This window comes from Schistocerca serialis, chromosome 3 (genome assembly GCF_023864345.2).
Source record: "Schistocerca serialis cubense isolate TAMUIC-IGC-003099 chromosome 3, iqSchSeri2.2, whole genome shotgun sequence".
Taxonomy (NCBI): domain Eukaryota; kingdom Metazoa; phylum Arthropoda; class Insecta; order Orthoptera; family Acrididae; genus Schistocerca; species Schistocerca serialis.
The window spans coordinates 209,259,531-209,271,728 of NC_064640.1; positions in this window are offsets into that span (position 1 = coordinate 209,259,531).

Sequence of the window (12,198 nt, forward strand, 5' to 3'; positions counted from 1 at the left end):
TACAATCACTTACAGAGTAGGCATATCAGTAGAAAAAATACAGTACATGAAGAATTAACTGTGAGAAAGTTTTGTGCAAAATGGGTACAGCATTTCTTAAATGCTGACCAAAATAAAGTTTGTAAATTTATTTCAAAGTAATGTTTGAACAATTCTAAAAAGAATGCAACAGATGATGCACACAAATTTTTTGAGCCTCGAGTCCACCACTTCATGTCATAAACAAAATGACAGTCAAAGCATTGAATGGAAACTGGTGGCTTTGCCCAACAACAAGAGAAATTGATTACAGTGGCTAGAAAGGTTATGGCCACCATTTTTTGTATGCAATTCCTTATTCAGTGCCCCACATAGGACAAAACAATAACTGCTGAAAAAAATATGAGACGAGAAGCATGGATTGCAAAAGAAAATTACATGTAAACAGGACAATGCATCTGCCCACAGAGATGATTTGGCAGTGGTACAACTGAGGAATTTGGAATACATGTCTGTTAATATCCATCATATTCACTAGATTGGCACCCTTTGACTTCTCTGTATAATAAATGTGTTATGGTAAGTGTTTTGAATTGAATAAACAGGTTGTGGCAGCTGTAAATTGGTGTTTTGCAGCCCTTTCAAAAGTCTTGCTTTTGTAGAATATGAGGTTGTCATGGAGCTCTGCTTTAAAATATACCACAGAAAATAATTTTTATACACGGTTGAATAATATCCCCCTGTAAATCTTGCAATTTGGCCCTCTTAATACTTTGACACTGTCAAACATATCACAGAATCATAAAGTGATTAACCATCTCAACATGTATGTTTTTTGTGGGACAGATTTAGTCATTCCGTATTGTGTGTTCCATTTATTTTCTTTCTGGTGTACAATTTAAAAATCTACTGTTTATTTCATAACACATGTACTAAGTTAAATAATTAATAAACTAAAACACAGAAGAAAAGCCATATAAATAACTACATATTTTAAGTTAACTAATGACAATTCACATATGACGGAAAATACATACTTATTTCAACACATCCTATATGCTTACTCATTGACAGACCACTACGATGCATGGCTCCACCATACAGAAGACTTAGCTCTACAAGAAAAAGGTACTGTAGCTATAGTGTTGCTTAACTGGTGGAGTATGACAAGGAATGTGAAGAGAATGTGTGGGTCAACTTTAGAAAATAACTGGTTGGGCTTCCAGTAATTCCTTCACAGTAGATATGAAGCAAACTACAGATCTGCTAATAAGCCTGTAATACTGCTCAATTATTGTGAGACAGCAGACTGGTGGAGCTTGGGATACGTGATCGTTTGTTGTATGCCTGTGTGAGCTGTTGTTTGTCTAGTTTTATCTGTACATCTATGAAGCATATATGTAGAGGACTGAACAATAGTCTTTGTTTCTGGCCTGAAAGATTGTTCTTGAAGCTTTGTAGAATCTTCTCACAAGATGTGATGTCTTTGTTTGAATTGTTGTAAATGTATTGGGAATGGCAGCATTCGCAATGAAATAGTAATAAAATATTATGTAGCACAGTCTTGATCGAACAAAAACACTTTGATTCATATGTGGTGACTGGTTTCGACCTGATGAGGATCATCTTCGGACCTTACTCCAGTGATGATGTCTGGAGACGCTGGCACAGAGAAGCAACTGTGGGCACCACCCACTCCCATCAGTCAGTGGAATTGTCTCCACATCTCATCACTGAAGTATGATATTGTTTTTATGTGATAAAGACTCTACTTTATTATATTGTTTACTTGATTGAGCGTCTACCAGTTACGATGTTTCAACATTCTTGTTACATTCTGTCACCAGTCATCATACAAGCCTATCATTTTAACCGTCTTTCTTGTATAAGCTTGATACCCTCCTTGAATGAGATCTAGAGTCTACATTAAAAGCACAGTTTTCACAAAATGTGGTACACTCCCCTGCAGGTCTGGGCGGTAGAATAGGCCTGAGGTATTCCTGCCTGTCTTAAGAGGCAACTAAAAGAAGTCTCACACGTTTCGGCCTTTATGGGATGGTCCCCAGTACGGTTTGAACTTCATTCTTCAAAATTTTCCCAAAGGGGGAGCCAATTGGGGAAGGGCGCCTTACACGGTGCATCGTGTCCATCGTGCGCTGAGACCTATTGCATCATTCGTCAATGTGGATCTGTACTTCTGCCCATTCTCCAACTATTAGGTGAGGTCACCCTCCTGGGTGAGTATTTTTCCATCAACTGTGCAGTATTGTTTTTTGCACTGATGATGATAATGGACTTGTTTGCTTGGTTGCACCTGATATCCAGCACAGTAGTCAGTCTGTTGTGGTGGGGCCACCATGTACCCTGTTGGTTGTAGCCCCCTGACCACACAATGATCGATGTGCAGATGCCTGCACTGTTAACTCCCCACGTATGCCGAGGAGTTGATGTCCGTCACCCTGGGGCATCGGGACTCCCGGCAATGGCCATCCTGCCAGGTAGCCTTTGCTGCAGCTGGGTAGTGCCTGTGGGGAGGGGCCCTGCTGGAATGGGTGACATCAGGGTGGATGACACGCGATGAAGCATAGTACACCATCTCTTGCTGGTGGTCAAACACCAGCAGTCTCTAAGCATTCACAGGCTCAATTCAATGCACAGAAGTATGACCCCAAATCATTCCCCTCCCTAGCCACACCATGGGAGGAACACCAGGCCAAGGATGGCAGTGACACTTACTCACCTCATTACCTTGTACGTTCAAGAACTGATGGGGTATCTTTCATGACGATGAAGCCTGAGTTTTTTGTTGAGCATTTAGAGGACATGTTTGGGGAGGTGGTGGGCTTGTCCAAAATCAGATCTGGGTCAGTCTTGATCAAAGCTGCATCCTCTGCCCAGTCATGTATGTTACTCGCTTGAGACAAGATGGGGTATGTCTCTGTAACCATCACGCCCCATAAGAGCTTAAATATTTCACAGGGACCCTCTTTTGCAGTCTGCCGACGAGTTGCGCCCCAACTTAGAGCGGCGAGGTGTACATTTTGTTCGGTGTGTCCATTGGGGTCCAAGGGATAATCAGCTTGTCACCGGTGCTTTCATCTTCGCCTTCAAGGGTGATACATTACCTGAGAAACTCAAGGTGATGGTATTCTGCTGTGATATAAAGCCCTATATCCCTCCCCCAATGTCATGCTTTAAATGATGGAAGTTTGGCCATGTGTCTTCCTGCTGTACTTCCAGCGTCAAATGTCGAGATTGTGGATGCCCTTCACATTCCAATACTCAATGTGCCTCACCTCCCAGATGTGTCAACTGCAGAGAGCACCATACACCTTGCTCTCCTGACTACAGGATTCTCCAGAAAGAAAGGAAAATCATGGAGTACAAGACCCTGGACCAACTGACGTACACTAAGGCTAAGAGGAAATTTGAACACCTACATCCTGTATGTATGACATCGTCTTACACCGCCACTACAACAGTTCTAGCCTGATCAGCTCCGCCAACCCCAGTCACCTCTCAGAGCCAGAAGACTACACCTCCCCCCTTGGTGGTGGGGGGCATTTCCCTTCCTGTTGCTCCTGCACCACCACCTTTGGGAGCAACACCCCCCCCCCCCCCCCAATCATCAGGGATATCAGTCCCTACTTCTGAGCTGGAAAAGTGTAAGTCTTCTTTGGCGCCTCTTGCTAGGAAGGGGTCTCTTGGGTCACTCACTTTTCAGGTTTCTGCTAGTGGGAAAGATGACACCCGCCAATAGCTGAAGAACCCAAAAGCAGCTGGTTGTAGGGATTCACACTCATCCTCAGTCCCGGAGACTGAATCAGTGAAGTCCTCCCAGCCAGGGAAACCGAAGGAGCAGCGAAATAAATCCAAAAAGAAGGTCCCCAAGACCAAGGGAATTGCGGTGGCACCGACACCACCGCTACCTACAAGTTCTGCATCTGCAGATGTGGTGGAGATTCTAGCGTCCGCTGAGGACCTAAATCTCGCCGGACCCTCAGACACAATGCATATAGACTGCTCAGGCAATATGTCGGTGGCAGCAGGTGACCCTGAGGCATAAACTGTCTTATTGAATGTTCCATGCCTTCCCAGTCTCACGATGATGTCATCCTCCAGTTGAACTGTGGTGGCTTTTTCCACTGCCTAAGCTGGGCAAATGTTAAGCTTTACACCTGCTTCCTTCATTGCCCTCCAGGAAACCTGGGTCCAGGCAATGCGGACCCTGCCATCTGCGGCCATAAGGGATACTACAGGAACTGTAGTGACTGTAATCAAGTGTCAGGTGGAATGTGCGTTTATGTCCTAAACTCAGTCTGTAGTGAACCTGTGCCCCTTCAAATCCCTCTTGAAGCTGTGGCTGTCAGCATAAGGACGACACAGGAAATAACTGTCTGCAATGTGTAACTTCTTCCAGATGGTGCAGTATCCCAGTATGTATTAACTGCACTGATTGATCAACTCCCTAAACCTTTCCTAGTTTTGGAAGATTTTAACGCCCACAACCTGTTGTGGGATGGCACCGTGCTTACTGGCTGTGTCAGAGATGTCGAAACTTTACTGTCTCAGTTTGACCTCTGCCTCTTACATACTGGGGCCACCACACATTTCAATGTGGCTCATGGTAGTTACTCAGCCATTGATTTATCAATCTGCAGCCCAGGACTTCTCCCATCTGTCCACTGGAGAGCACATTACGACTTGTGTGGTAGTGACCACTTCCCCATCTTCCTGTCACTCCCCGGCGTCAAGCCCACGGACACCTGTCCAGATGGGCTTTAAACAAGGTGTACAGGGAGTCTTTCAACCTCTGCTTTCACTGTTGAATCTCCCCCACACAGGAACATCAATGTGATGGTTGAGCAGGTGTCTACAACAACCGTTTCTGTGGCAGAAAACATGATCCCTCGCTCTTTAGGGTGCCCCAGTGAAAGGCAGTCTCTTGGTGGTCGCTGGAAGTCGCTGAAGCAATTAAGGAGTGTCAGCAAGCTCTACAGAGGCACCCTCCCTGGAGCACCTCATAGCCTTGAAACGGCCCCGTGCCTGCATTCGCCAACTTGTCAAACAATAGGAAGCAGGAGTTTTGGGAGAGATACATCTCGACCATTGTGTGCCGTATGACACCATCCCAAGTCTGGGCAAGGATCAAACGTGTTTTTGGGTATCAGACCCCAACAGATGTCCCTGGTACTGACGCAATAGCAATTGCCGAGCACTTTGCTGAGCACTATGCTTGAGCCTCCACCTCAGAGAATTCCCCCAGCCTTTCACACTTTCCAACGGCGTCTGGAATGGAAAGTCCTCTCGTTCACTACAAACCACAGTGAATCCTATAACGTCACATTTACAGAGTGAGAGCTCCTCAGTGTCCTTGCACATTTCCCTGACACAGCTCCTGGGCCAGATCGGATCCACAGGCAGATGATTAAACATCTCTCACCTGACTACAAGCGACATCTTCTTGTCATCTTCAACCAGATCTGGTGCGATGGCATCTTCCCATCGCAATGGCGGAAGAGCACCATTATTCCGGTGCTCAAACCCTGTAAAAAACCGCTTGATGTGGATAGCTATTGGCTCATCAGGCTCACCAATGTTTTTTGTAAGCTGCTGGAATGTATGGTGTGTCAGCAGTTGGGTTGGGTTGGGTAGAGTCCTGGAGTCACGTGGCCTACTGGCTCCATGTCAGGTCGGCTTCCGCCAGCGTCGCCCTACCACTGATAGTCTTGTGTCCCTCGAGTCTGCCATCCGAACAGCCTTTTCCAGATGCCAACATCTGGTTGCCGCCTTTTTTACTTTACGAAAAGCATACGACATGACCTGTCGAAATCATATCTTTGCCACATTATATGAGTAGGGTCTCCAAGGTCCACTCCCGATTTTTATCCAAAATTTCCTGTCATTTCATACTTTCCGTGTCCAAGTTGGTGCCCCCCACAGTTCCCCCCATATCCAGGAGAATGGGCTCCTGCAGGGCTCTGTATTGAGTGTCTCTCTCTATTTTTAGTGGCCATTAATGGTTTAGCAGCAGCTGTAGGGCTGTCTGTCTCACCTTCTCTGTTTGCAGACGACTTCTGCATTTCATACTGCTCCACCAGTACTGGTGTTGCTGAGCAGCGCTAACAGAGAGCCATCCACAAAGTGCAGTCATGGGCTCTAGCCTACGGTTTCCAGTTTTCGGCCAAAAAGTTGTGTGTTATGCACTTCTGTCGGCGTCGTACCGTTCATCCAGAACCAGAACTTTACCTTAATGATGATCCACTCACTGTAGTGGAGATTTTCAACCCGATTGACTTGGCTATCTCACCTTGGTCGGTTTAAGCAGAAGTGCTGGCAGCACCTCAATGCCCTCCACTGCCTCAGCAACACCAATGGGTGCAAATCGCTCTATGCTGCTGCAGCTCTACATAGCCCTTGTTCAATCCTGCCTTGACTATGGGAGTCCAGTTTATGGTTCGGCAGCGCCCTCAGCATTGCATTTACTCAATTCAGTGCACCACTGTGGTGTTCGCCGAGCAACAGGAGCTTCTGGGACGAGTTTGGTGACCAGCATCCTTGTGGAGGTCGGAGTCTCTCCATTGCAGGTTGGGCGTGCACAAACACTGGCCAGTTACACTGCACACGTTTGTTTGTAGTTCTGTGCATCCGAATCACTGTCCCCTTTTCCCACCCACGGCTGTTCATCTCCCCCATTGGCGGCCCAGGTCAGGGCTTCCAATTGCAGTTCGTGTCCGATCCCTTCTTTCTGAAATGGAGTTCTTGCCTTTATCACCTATACTTGAGGTCCATTCATGTACACCTCCATGGTGTACAACTAAGCCACGGCTTTGCCTGGACCTTTCACATGGCCGTAAGGACTCAGTTAACCCTGCGGCTCTCCACTGCCACTTCCTCTCGATTCTTGCCAAGTAATGAAGAAACGAAGTAGTTTACACCGGCGGCTCGGTGGCTGATGGGCACGTCGGCATTGCGTATGTCCATGGAGGACATATTGAACAGAATTCCTTGTCCGATGGCTGCAGTGTTTTCACTGCAGAGCTGGTGGCTATATCTTGTGCTCTTGAGCACATCGTTTCATGCCCTGGGGAGGCGTTTCTTCTGTGTACTGACTCCTTGAGCAGCCTACAAGCTGTTGACTAGTGCTACCTTCATCATCCATCCTTTGGTAGCGACCATCCAGGAGTCCATCTATGCCCTAGAACAGTCTGGTCATTCAGTGGTGTTTGTCTGGACCTCAGGTCATGTCCGAATCCCAGTCAACAGTCCCTTAGCCAAGCAGGCTAAGCGGAAACCACTTATGGAGATCGGCTTCTCTGCAACTGACCTGCATTCAGTACTATGCCTCAAGGTTTTACGCCTTTGGAAGACGAAATGCCATAACCTCTTCACGCCCAACAAACTGCGTGCAATTAAGGAGACTACAAATGTGTGGCAGTCCTCAATGCAGGCCTCTCACAGGGACTCTGTAGTTCTCTGCCGGCTCTGCATTGGCAACACTTGGGTGGCACATGGCTACCACCTGCGCTGTAATGACCCACCTCAGTGTCAGTGTGGTGCCCGGCTGAAAGTGGCCTGTATCTTGGTGAGCTGTCCTTCTTTGGCTGCCCTGTGACAGACTCTCCAGTTACCAGACTCGTTGCCATTAATACTAGCTGAAAACTCCTCATCGGCTAACTTGGTAGTACCTTTTATAGGTGTCGGTGGGTTTTATCATTCTATATAAGTTTTAGTGCATGCCCTTTGTGTTCTCCACTCTAATGCTTTTTTGGTGGATATTTTAATGTGTCACAGAGTGGCTGGCTTTTCCTTTTTATTCTCATGGTCGGCCAGTCACGGTCATCTACTCTCTTGTTTTTACCCCTTCTACCAGTTTCTTACTTCTCTCTGTGGTTTTCTTTTCCTGTTTTGTCCATAGTAGTGTTGGTTGTCCTTCTGTCATTCTTCCTTTCTCCTGTTATTGTGCTGTATGTTCCTTACTTTTCTTCTTTCTCTTTTGTAATTATTTTACCGGGAACAACTGACCAATGATCTTGGCACCCTTTTAAACCAACCAACCAAATGTGGTATACGAGTTCCATGATTTTCCATTTGAATGAGAATCCTGCCCATGGAATTTTGAATACATGATGTTGTAGCTAGTTAGGTTCATGTTCCATGGATCACTTATATTCAGGGTGTATACGCGGACAAGGAAAAAAAATTCCCGGATGTTTCCCGGGTCTCCCAGTCAAAAATACATTTTCTCCCGGGTGAAAATACACTTTTTCTGTGTTAAGTGACAGTATACTTTCTGTCGTAACTGTAAAACATGTCAGTCCTTTAAATGGATGTGGTTTTATACAGCAGTGTAGAATTTCTCGGCACTCTAGAGAACGAAACTCAGGGGGAAAAAACACGTTTTGGAAAGATCTTTGATGTGCAGCAACATGTACGCTGCATATTTTCGTATTACAAAAGTATAAATTCGAATTACACCAACAGAAAAAGTTAATGGTTCAAGTTAATATACATAGCGTCGCTACCACAAAATCAAAGTTTCGCATATTATATTTGTCTCGAAGATTAATAAGCTACAAGAGAAGCTAAGCTTTCACATATAATGTTGATCTGTTTAGTACATGTTACACTTTAAGATACATCACACAAATATGCATATAAAATTTGTAATACCGATATAAATCTCTTATTTTATGGGCTCTAAATTCTTCTAAGTGGCTCGTAATTAAAGAGTTGATTTTTAAACGAGAGCAAACGCTCTGTGATTTAAGACATTCTTGCACATAGTTCATCTTGCATAAAGGGAAATTTACTTTGAAAATAACTCTTTTCGAACCACAATTCGCAATATTTTCCTGCGACCTGTTAGAAATAGATTCATTTCAGCAGTTGCCAGAGAGTGCCAGATAAGAGGCGTCACCGCGCTTGCGCAACTACGGTGACGTAGGAAGCCCGTATGTTCGTACGTGTAAAACATTAAAGATTTTACTTACATTATGTCATAAAAGATACATCACGGCAGAGGATGCTCCAAGAGCGATGGAATTTCGTGAAACATACTAAAATGCGTAGTTCACCTTAAAGCGCACATTTGTATGCCTCGACCTGATATTAAGCTTTTCGGTGTGGTTTTCAGGACGAAAATTTTCTTGGAGTTCCAGTACTATATTATCTCATGTTTGGTTCTTTACTATGGCATAATGCCATACGTGCTAGAAGATGAAAACACGCACTTGACATGCAGCAAACAGTTGAAACTAGCCAATAGTGTGGAATTAAACTTTTCGTTCAAATAAATTTACTGCCTGGGCAGGGAAACTTAATAAATGCAGAATTTCTCTAGCAAACCGACAAAAATAACTTTACTGCTCTGCAAGTCAATTAATGCTTGACTGTCAGAAAGGTGCAAATAAAATTAAATCTGAAACTAGTAACATACTTTAACCTTCTGTAATTATGAGAATGTATTTTTATTCACTTCATATTTCCCATCCACAGAAATCTGTCTTGTTTTCATTTGATGTGAGAGCAGTAAACGAAGAGGAAACAGAAAAATCACTAACACACGGGTCACGTGGAGACAAGGGCCCTGCCCCCCCCCTCCTCCCCCCACTATAACTCAGACTGCTCTGCGCATCAGAATATCGAAAAAATTTACAAAAAACAACTTTTCAAAAATAAGTTCATTTTGTAGCACACATCTTTCTGAAGAGTCTGAGACATAGAAAATATATCTTCGAGGAGATGCAAGACATGTTATTTGGTCTTAAGTGTGCTGAACTGCAGTGCCAAGCCTCTTCAAACAACAGTCTTATACCGCTCATCACTGTATTTTGCTCTGTGGAACTCAAACGTGTATATTTTGTAATGGATGCCATCAAACTGTTTCAGGACAGGACAGTCGACCGGTTTGACATCCTGCCCCTCTTAAACATGAAAGAATAAACAAAAAAAAATTGCAATTAAAACTGGATGGGTTTATTTGTAACCGGGAGAACAAGAACTCTTCAGAAAATCTTGACTCCTAATTGCCTATTAGCTAATAACTTGCTCTTCTGTGTGACATAAAATTAAATATAGGGTACCTAAAACCAGTAAAGACAAGATACAGGCAAGACAGTACACATTTCATCAATCTCTCTAATCTTGCTACAGCTTTACATGGCGTGCTTTCCTTCCTGCGAAAGAACTATTACCTCATCAAAGTTCGTCAAACGTTTTGCTACATGAAAAATGGAAATGTCTTCGTCGAATACTGAAAAAGCTGTTAATAAAAATAGCGCCCACGACTGGCATGGTTTCTCGATCCGATTACATCTATTTTGTCACTGTGTGCTGGACAAAACAAAATAAGATTTTCTAATATTGCAGCAATAATAGGCTAGCACACACCAAATAAGCGAGACTGTTTTGGCAATAATGACCATTTTTATAGTACGACAATATAATTCATGAAGTACAAATACGAAATACCTATTTGGCCTACTACAATAAAAAAGCTTTATGTTAGGAAATAGTTTCACATTTCATTCATACGCTTCAGTTTCTCATGCACGAGACTGAAAAGTAGTAGAACGAAATTTTCGTATAAATTTGGAATCGTCATATTCTCCCAGAATTTGTGAGATGTCCCCGTTTCTTCTCCTTTCTCGTTCTAACAAACAATCTTGTCATCACTAATTCTGTAACTATTCCTACCACTGTCAAAACTCATTCTCCGGTTAACTTTAACAACCCTGCCACAGTCACCGGTTTAGTTATCCAGCGATTATTCTCGGGTTGTTTGTGTTATCACATGTTCGTACAATCCATTTTCCGCGCTGCTCCCAGAATGGAACAGAACGGCTGCTAGCCGGGGACTACAACTGGCCCTGTTTAAGTGTAGCAATCTGGCCAAAAATTTTCTGTCAGAATTTCACTTTCCTGGATACACCGAGAAGATAATACATAATCTTTCTTACCTGTTATTCCTGTTGGTCTTTTATTTCCACTTTGGTAGTCTGAATCTATGGATTTTGCTAGTAATTGTAACAATGCTCAACATTTGCAAACCAAATCAACCACATAAACAAGCAGCAGTTGGCATTCACAGGTTTGGCTTTATTCCGCTCATCTCGTATAGCCCCGTCCCATTTTGTCTGCAGGAAAGTTCATTTCTAGATGCAACGAGGATTCCCCTGGCAGACACATCACATACACTATGCACTCATTCAAAAATCAACTTATAATTCATTCAGAAATCAACTTAAATTGTGTTCAAAAAACCAGCAGTGGTGGGTTTAAAAAATCATATGAATAATCGACAGACTGACGTGCGTTGGATGCTAGGTGCTTTGTGAAACAATGTTTTTTTCCTCAAGAATATGAATTTTCCCCCTCCCCCCAAAATTGCTGCCCAGTTCAGATACCACGGTTTGATGCCCCCTCCCCCACCCCCCCACCCCACACTAGATCCAGGCCTGCTGCGCACGCTTGGAACTGGCAGTTTGGGCACGCAAGTAAAATTTTTCCGGGTACCCCATGTGGCTGGTTGCTGCTACTGCTGCTTGCACAGCGAGTAGCCACATTTCTGTAGCCAGAAGCAGGAGAAGGTATTACTCATACGCGACTCAACTGTGCATGTGCACGAGCCCGCTCTTAACTGCTAAAATGAATCTAATGTAAACAGTTGTGACGTCACCCTCATCGGAGGCAATTTGTTGTTATGAAGCATTGCATAGTCTTCCTAAAGCCTTTGACACATTTTGCTGTTGGCAGACGCTTCTATGTGCACTTTGTTATTTTATATGGCACATTTCCTTTGCAATTTAAGTTTTATTTTCATTTTTTTCTCTTGTTCATGTTTTAATGCTGCAGTATTATTTTGCAGTACCAGATATAGTAATATCCTTTGTTAGAGTATCGGTTCTTACCAGTCAAAATTACAAAAATTTAAATGAAAACTAAAACAACAAAAAATTCCCAGGTTCTTCCCGGTATTCTCCCAGATGAAAAAATTCCCGGGTTTTTCCCGGATCTCCCGGTTGTCCCAGGTCGTATACACCCTGTTCATTGATATTTGTAATAATGTGAACAAGTCACTATACATTTACATTACACACCCATATGTAAATATGGTAACATGATATTGCTTTTTTCAGTTTGTAATTCCTATCCGCAGTTCTATAGATTGCAAAAATAGAAGTTATTCTACTGGGTAGATGGAGTTGTCAAAGAGAA